The following is an 8,451-nucleotide window of genomic DNA, read 5'->3' as shown; positions in this document are numbered from 1 at the left end:
TATTTGTGTGTTTTCTGCAAAGGGATGTCTGCAAAAGATGAGACTCACAGAATGTGTTCATCAGGACAAATAGGATTTTGGAGGATGAAGAGGATATTCTAGTACAGCACCTCTCAAAGAAAGCATACATTCCCATCACACAGCCACGGTGATCAAAAGTCAAAACTCTTTAATATGGATCCCTTTCAACTGGAAGGTTTTCTTACATTGTTCCACTTTTTCACAGATTTTGGTGGAGCTCACTGGAAGTCTGGGAGACGCAACCCAGTGACATCTGGAAGGTTGCACTTTCTCCATCCCTGTTGTAAAATGTAATGTTTTTATATTTATATCAATAGCAAGAAATTGATCAAATCATTTTACTTATTTGCCACCACCACTATGTTCCTTCTACATTATGTTAGAGGGCATGGCCCTACTTTAAGTTCAGCACTTTACGACAGCCCTTTTATCGTCTACCTCAACCCTTTTGATGACAGTTTTTCCAGCCCTGTCTACTTGATTGTTGCACTTCCTTGCGCTCCCTTCAGGATGTATTGCACTAATTGAGCCTGAAACTCAGCTATGTACCTTTGCTCAACCATATTGTTTTGATGTTGTTTACGATTGTGATTGTTTTTATATTTTATGTAATGTTTTTAAATGCTTGTGTTTTAGATGTAACTTTCTGGGCTTGTCCCTTGTAAGCCACCGAGTCCCCTTGGGGAGATGGTTGGCAGGGTATAAAAATAAAGTTGTTGTTGTTGTTGTTGTTATTATTATTATTATTATTATTATTATTATTATGGCCAAGCCCCCTGAGCGCCACTAGTTCCTCCTGAGTTTTTGTTCCATTTGATCGTGTTTCACTCTTCCTCGCTTCCCTGTGTGAGGATGGCAAGGGAGTGATAAAGCCAGCCACAAAAACCCTGGCTTCTGCCCCATCCTCCAAGCTAGAGCTGGGCAACCAGGAAATCTCTGTAAACCAGGTTGAGGATCTTCTGGCCAGATGCAGACCATGACTAGATGTTCCTCTTCTGTATATTTAAAGTTGGGCAGAATAATAGGATCTCCACCACATTAACTTCAACACCCTGGATCACAGCCACCAACCTCACCTCTATAGGAGGGGGACATCTAGCAGGGCCTCAGACAATGAACTCAAATTTCAGGTAAACACATATGGGAAGATGCACTTGAAGAAAAAAAAAGAACAATTCTCTGTTTGATATGTATTGCAACAATGAATAAACACTACTTATGTTGTCAATACATGTTTATGAGTATAAGACAAGCACTTCTGAAATATCAGCGCCTGGATTTCTTCAAAGCTGAATGCTCTAAAAATGCCAAAAATTCACAATAACAAGCCATGTGAGGGGCAGCCCAAGATATGTGTTGCTAATGACAAGCAGATTGTGAAGTTCCTTATGTACCTGTGTATCCAGGTGTTTGACTGTTCCCATGACATTGAACCGAATGGGGGTCATGAGGCGGCTGCAGAAGGCTTTGCCCTGCCTACTCCGTTGGCTGTTCCTTTCCTGTGAGCAGCTGACATATGGACCTGGGGTCCTGGGTTGCCAGTCTTTTCCTTTGGGGGACAGGGGCTATTGAAAGAGAGAAAAAGTGTGGTGCTATTGGGTATACACAAAGGAATTTTTCTCCTCAGGGGTTTCACTCGTGGTGGCATACATATTTTGCTAAATCCATTAATGTTAATAATGCCATGGAATTAGAGGCAGAGGTGAAAATATTTGAAAGAGGAGCCCTGAGGTAAAGACTGTTGGCGGGAGATTGGAGAGACAAGTTTAAGCATTACAGTTTAGGAAAATGATGTTTTGGACAGAAACCCCCTACACACCCCGCTCCTTGTCTTTGCCTTAGGACTGGGGGAATCTTGGAGTTATGGTCCAATATGACAGTTTCTCAAGCTCTTGCAAAAAAAAAAAAAAAGCCCAGTTTTATCAATAGATGACTTCCATCAGAAATACAGTCTTCCAACTCCAGTTTCACACAGCTGAATAAAATCTCACATTTTCTGCTTTGAACTGGGATATATGGCAGTGTGGACTCAGATGTCCCAGTTCAAAGCATATATTGTGGGATTTTCTGCCTTGATATTCTGGGTTATATGGCTGTGTGGAAAGGCCCTAAGTTTCATCAGCAATAAATTGGCGTGTTATCCTTTGGAATTTAAACAGTGCCCAATATATTTTTTTAAATCCCTATCTAAGCGGAAGGAACAATCCAAACAGAATGATAGTCAGTTTCTATAAACTTGGTATGTGGGCCAGTCATCAAGAACCTTTTCGACTGATCTTTACTTCAGGCAATAAATACACAGTTATCCTTCATTTGTTGCCTGGGCTCTAACAGTCATTTCTGAAAAGAGTGCTTCTGCTGCTGGGAAAAAAGCATGTTCACAGCATGCAAATGTCAATGTCTGATCACTGTGACACACACATTTTATTAATTTCCCCCACCTCTAAGGAGTATTTCCTCTGCAGTTGTGATTATATGGAAAGCGACTGCTTAAACATCATGGCGCCTATTGACATCTCTAGCAATTTGTGACACATACCTTTCTGATGTTCCCACCATCTTGTCATTTTTTAAAAATGCATTTTTAACTTTTGAAAGCTGTACACTCCCATTCTGCGCAAATATATATGGAAACACTCATATTAATTTGAAAAAGAAAATGATAAAAGAGGAAGAGACTCAAGTGAAGCGATGCTCTTTTCTTATGGGGCAACACCCTGTTGATTCGTGGACCTTGCTTTTGATATCAGGGGCCTTCCTTCGCTGTGCTTGCTGACCAGAGAAGAGTGGAAAAATAATCCTCCATGCACTGTAACTTGAAACTAAGGGCCCTTCCACACAGCCCTATATCCCAGAATATCAAGGCAGGAAATCCCACATTATCTGAGTGTGGATTCAGATAACCCAGTTCAAAGTAGATATTGTGGGATTTTCTGGGGGTTGGTGGTCATCTCCATTTCAAAGCCAAAGACCTGGCGTTGTCCATAGACACCGCCAAGGTCATGTGGCTGGCATGACTGCATGGAGCGCCGTTGCCTTCCCACTGGAGCAGTACCTATTGATCTACTCACATTTGCCTGTTTTCGAACTGCTAGGCTGGCTTTCTGGGATATGGGGCTGTGTGGAAGGGACCTAAGAGCTCTTCCTGGCAAGCCCTATATCCCAGGATCTGCTCCCAGTTTTTCTGTTTATCCCAGATTATCTAGCAGTGTGGACTAATATAATCCAGTTTAAAGCAGAAATCCTGGGATCAAATCCTGGGATAGAGGACATGTCTGGAAGGGCCCTAAATAGACTTTCTTCACCTTATCCAGCTGCTGGCCCTTAAGATGGGCTTGGATGTAATAGACAGATTTTACAATAAATATACAATACTGAATGCCAGCTCATCATAATCACTATTATTATGGTGTTTTTAATATGTTGCTCTTATGATTCATCGAAGTTGAAGAGCTCCACTGAATGCAGTACATTTACCATCATCATCTACTATTGTTGACTTGGAAGGTCACTTCACCTGCTAGGACAGGAAGACTGTCATTATTTAAAAGAGGAACAAAAAAACCACTAGATAGGAATATAGTTCTCTTTCAAAACAAGGCAATCAAGTTTAAAATACTGTGCCGTTGGTGTGGCACTAGAAGCAACTGGGATATAGTATCAAAAGAATATGCAAATTTGTAATTGTCTGGGAAGGTCCTAAGAGAAGGGGGTGTATAATATCAGCAATGATCTGAGCAACTCTTAACAGATTCCTGTTTAGAACAACTGCATCTGCATAAACTATAGAAGATGTGAAGTACAGACAGCCTCTCTCTCAGTACAAGGTCCAAACAAAACAAAACCCCAAAAAAGAGGCAGCAAAGAGAATAACGAGGAATTCTGAGAAAAGAAGCCACAGCAGAAATCCCACCACAGAACTTGACATTCAGAGGAGCAGTGCGGTCTGACCAGCCTAATGAACATTACGACAAGATTCCTTCAAATGAGCAGAGATTGTATAATTGTCTCAGTAAAAAGGCTGAAACAAACTGCACAAGTCTCAAACGAGGAAGCATTACGCTCTAATTCAATAAAGCCACCTGCCACTAGATCATGGTTTAAGCAGTCTCAAAGATGGCACAAGGAATTAAAAAGCATCTCGTTTTTGTCAGGAGGCAGCTGCAGAACGTGTTTTTCAAATGCTCACCTTAGAATATATCAAGAAAGAAGGGAAACAAAAGGGCTCCTGACCATATACAGCATGCCTTCCTCTTGAGACTGCAAAGACAGCTGTTCTTATATGAGAAAAGCAGCTCCATTATTTGGTGTGAGTTCTCTAGAGAACTTACAAGCTGGTGGTATTTACCTAAAATCAGACACAGTAGTATAATAGTACAGTAGTTGGAGCTCCCGGTAGCACAGTGGGTTAAACCGTTGAGCTGCTGAACTTGCTGACCAAAAGGTTGCAGGTTCAAATCCGGGGAGCGGTGTGAGCTCCTGCTGTTAGCTCTAGCTTCTGCCAACCTAGCAGTTCGAAAACAGGCAAATGTGAGTAGATCAATAGGTACTGCTCCAGTGGGAAGGCAACGGCGCTCAATGCAGTCATGCCGGCCACATGACCTTGGAGGTGTCTACGGATAATGGCAGCTCTTTGGCTTTGAAATGGAGATGACCACCAACCCCCAGAGTCAGACACGACTGGATTTAATGTCAAGGGAAAAGCTTGACCTTTACCTTATTATAGTAGTTGCCTTAACTCTTGATAAAAGCCTCAATGGAACTGTGTTGGCTTTCTATGGTTAAATATGGCCCTTCTCAACCTGATGCCCCCTCTCAATATTGTTAGACTGCAATATTTGTCAATTACAGTTCCTATAATGAAGAAGCATGGAAGTTGCAGTTGAAAACATCTGGAGGGTAACAGACTAGAGAAGGCTGGCTTTGTGTCGGAGCTGCATTGACTCACCATAGCCCTTCCCACCCCCATCCCTTTCCTCTCTCAGTGGCTCCATCCTGCATCTCTATTTCCCATCTCCATTCTCTATTCCCCCAAAATCTGGATTCCCTTGAACCTAAGTCCAGTTACCTCCCCATACCAAGAAACCCTGGTTTCCCCATGCTCACTTCCCCCTTCTCCTGGGGAAGCAACCCAGGACCTAAAAGCCTCACATGAAACTGAGTAAAAACTAATCGATGCCAGACACACTGGCTCCTTCCCTGCCAGTCAGCCATGCAGCCAATTCCCGCACAGCCGTCTGCAGAGCAGAGAGGAGGGGCAACATCCCATTGCCCAGAGGTGGGCTGGACAAGGGGGATCCTGAAGGAGTTAAACCAGAGGGAAACACTTGGCTGAAAGGGCCAATCATCTGTTCAATGTCAGTACTGAGTTGGGGGTATTTCAGGTACAAGGATGGGTGGCCTAGCGTTTAAAGCAGAACAGCAGGGAAGGAATCCCCCCCCCCCCCCATCATACTTTATGAGGAGCAATGGCTCCTTATTCATCTTCTCTTCCCAGGTACAATTTGCCCACAAGAGATGTCATTCCTCCCGCAGAGCCTTCTCCTTGTTGGGCGAAGTGCGTGGCTGCAACATTCCTCATCAAACCATATTGGCTACCATCTTCCATGTAATCCTCCAGTGAGAATGTAAGACCTGTCAAATGGATTAGCTCCGGTCAGAATTCTTTGCAGCTCACAGGCATGTCTCCAGAGATGATTTTTAAAAAGAGCAATGTTTAAAAATGTGCCATTCTCCCAGCTTGTGCAAGACCATTGCCCTAAATAGTCTCTAAATGTAGATGGATTGAGGAAATACTTTTAAAACAAATTCTGGCTGGGGCTGGGAAGTTGAGCAAAGTATAAAGTAATTGGTACACCATGCTTAGGAGTCTTGAGTCTCGAGTCTTGTAATAAAAATATTGCTCCTGGCCTAGTCTGGATATCATCAGCAGCACCACATGGTGTTTGGCCCATCTACTAAAATCCAGTCTGTTACTTTTGTCAACAAAGTATGGAGTAATGACCACAAGCCAAGCGTACACACAAACAGATGAAAAGAGAGCCATTTAATGTTTGGACGGTCATTCCAGTTTTAAGAAAGATAGAGATACACTACAGCAGTGGATCTCAACCTGTAGGTCTCCAGATGTTTTGGCCTTCAACTCCCAGAAATCCTAACAGCTGGTAAACTGGCTGGGATTTCTGGGAGTTGTAGGCCAAAACACCTGGGAACCCACAGGTTAAGAACCACTGCATTACAGCCTATCTCTGAAGTATTTTCAATAGCTTGGGAAACATTCTTCACACAGCTGTTGAACAAGATCAAGGCAAATAAGGTTCCTTCAGATCCTAACATGTTCCTGCAGGGGGTTCAGTCCTGAAGCAAAAACCACTTCTTTGAGTTGAGACTGAGTGAGCCTGCTCCCTGAGCTGCTCTGGTCCTCAATGCTGTGTTCATCTACACCACTTATGTTGTGCTTTTCTCTGGTCAGTAGATCTTGTAAATAACCATATCACAAGAAGCAGAACCCAGAAATTATGTTTTAAGGCAAAGAAGGGGAACCTGCGGCCCTTTAAATGCTGATGGACTCTTAATTCCATCAACTTCACTACTGGGCAAGCTGATGGGAACTGAAGTCCAGTTATCATGTAAATAATGTTGAATGGTGTTAGCTGAGATTTTTGAAATGATGACCAGCGCTGGTTTGCAAGCTTGTAGCCACCAGTCCGTACTGAGTTTCCAAAAGAGTGAGAATAGTTATAGTCAACGGGCATAGACAAGGTGTCAATCCCAGGCACCTGGAGCCCCCGGTGGCACTATTGCCTAAACCCTTGTGCAGGCTGGACCGCTGACCAAAAGGATGGCAGTTTGAATCTGAGGAGCAGAGTGAGCTCCTGTCTGTCAGCTCCCGCTTCTCAAGCAGGGACATGAGAGAAGCCTCCCACAGGATGGTAAAACATCTGGGCATCCCCTGGGCAATGTCCTTGCAGATGGCCAACTCTCTCACGCAAGAAGAGTGGGAAAAAAACCCTGCCAGTCTTTCTACAGGATGCTTAAACAGCACTGACCTAAGTCATGGTCAAAATTAGGCACTGAAATCATCTCTTCCTTCAGGTGTTATCTGGCTGGCAGTCCCAGTAGCACTAGGCAACATAGCCAATGATGAAAAAACTGGGAGCTACACTCTTGACATTTGGAAGGCCATTCCTTTTCTACATCGACGAATTGTATATAGTATTTCTAAAGAGAGTTTGAGAGTTCAAAATATTCCACACGCTATATCTCAAAAACATTTACAAAGGTATACTACTGCTGCTGCTGTTGAGATATGCCTTCAAGTAATGTCCAACTGATGGTGACCTATCACAAGGTTTTCTTGGCAAGATTTGCTCATGCGGAGATTGCCTTTGTCCTTCTCTGTAGGTGAGAGAGTGAGACTTGCTTAAGGTCACCCAGTGAGCTTCCAGGGCTGAGGGGAGATTCCAGAGTCGTAATCCAACCCCTAACTATACCATGCTGGTTGATATTAGTGTTCTGTTATAGAAAAGGATGAGGCTACGAGACAATAGTTTACCAAAGGCACCTACTAACATCATACTAGAGATAAGGGGTATCGAATAAATGCAGCTTGACACCACTTTAACTGCCATGGCTCAATACTATGGAGTTATGAAAGTTGTAGTTTAACAGGGCATTTTGCCTTCTCTGTCAAAGAATGCTGGCACCACACCAAACCACAACTCCCAGGACTCCATAGCATTGAACTGCGGATTAAAAGTGGTGTCAAACCACACTAATTCTATGGTGCAGATTCACTCTTAGACTGTGCATGCATCTTTAAAAGGCTTCCTTTAAGAACAGCTGGAAAAAACTAATGTTTTGGGAGCCTGGTATCATCTGTAAATGATATTTCAAGCCTGCAGCTTACATCATAAACCCCACCCCTGGCAACTACAGATAGTTACCCAGTGGCTCAATGGGTTAAACTGAAGACCAACAGGTCAGAGGTTCGAATCTGGGGAGAGTGTGGATGAGCCCCCTCTGTCAGCTCCGGCTCCCTATGTGGGAACATGAGAGAAGCATCCCTCAAGGATGGTAAAACATCAAAACATTCAGGCGCCCTCTGGACAACGTCCTTGCAGACAGCCAATTCTCTCACACTAGAAGCAATTTGCAGTTTCTCAAGTCATTCCTGACACACACACACACACACAAATTACATCTGCTGTACACAGTGGGATTTTGCTGTTGTGTGCCTTCTAGTCATTTTGGATTTATGACAACCTTAAGACAAACCTATCCTAGGGTTTACTTGGCAAGATTTGTTCAGAGGGAACTAGTACTGCATGAAACTATACATCACAGAATCATAGAACAGAATAAAAGAAGAATCCCATTGAGCTATGGCTGTTAAAGTGGCGTTGAACTGCATTCATTCTACATCTGGTG

Source organism: Anolis sagrei, chromosome 2 (assembly GCF_037176765.1).
Source record: "Anolis sagrei isolate rAnoSag1 chromosome 2, rAnoSag1.mat, whole genome shotgun sequence".
NCBI classification, from domain to species: domain Eukaryota; kingdom Metazoa; phylum Chordata; class Lepidosauria; order Squamata; family Dactyloidae; genus Anolis; species Anolis sagrei.
The sequence above is the reverse complement of the archived record's forward strand: the minus strand, read 5'-3'. Positions refer to the sequence as shown.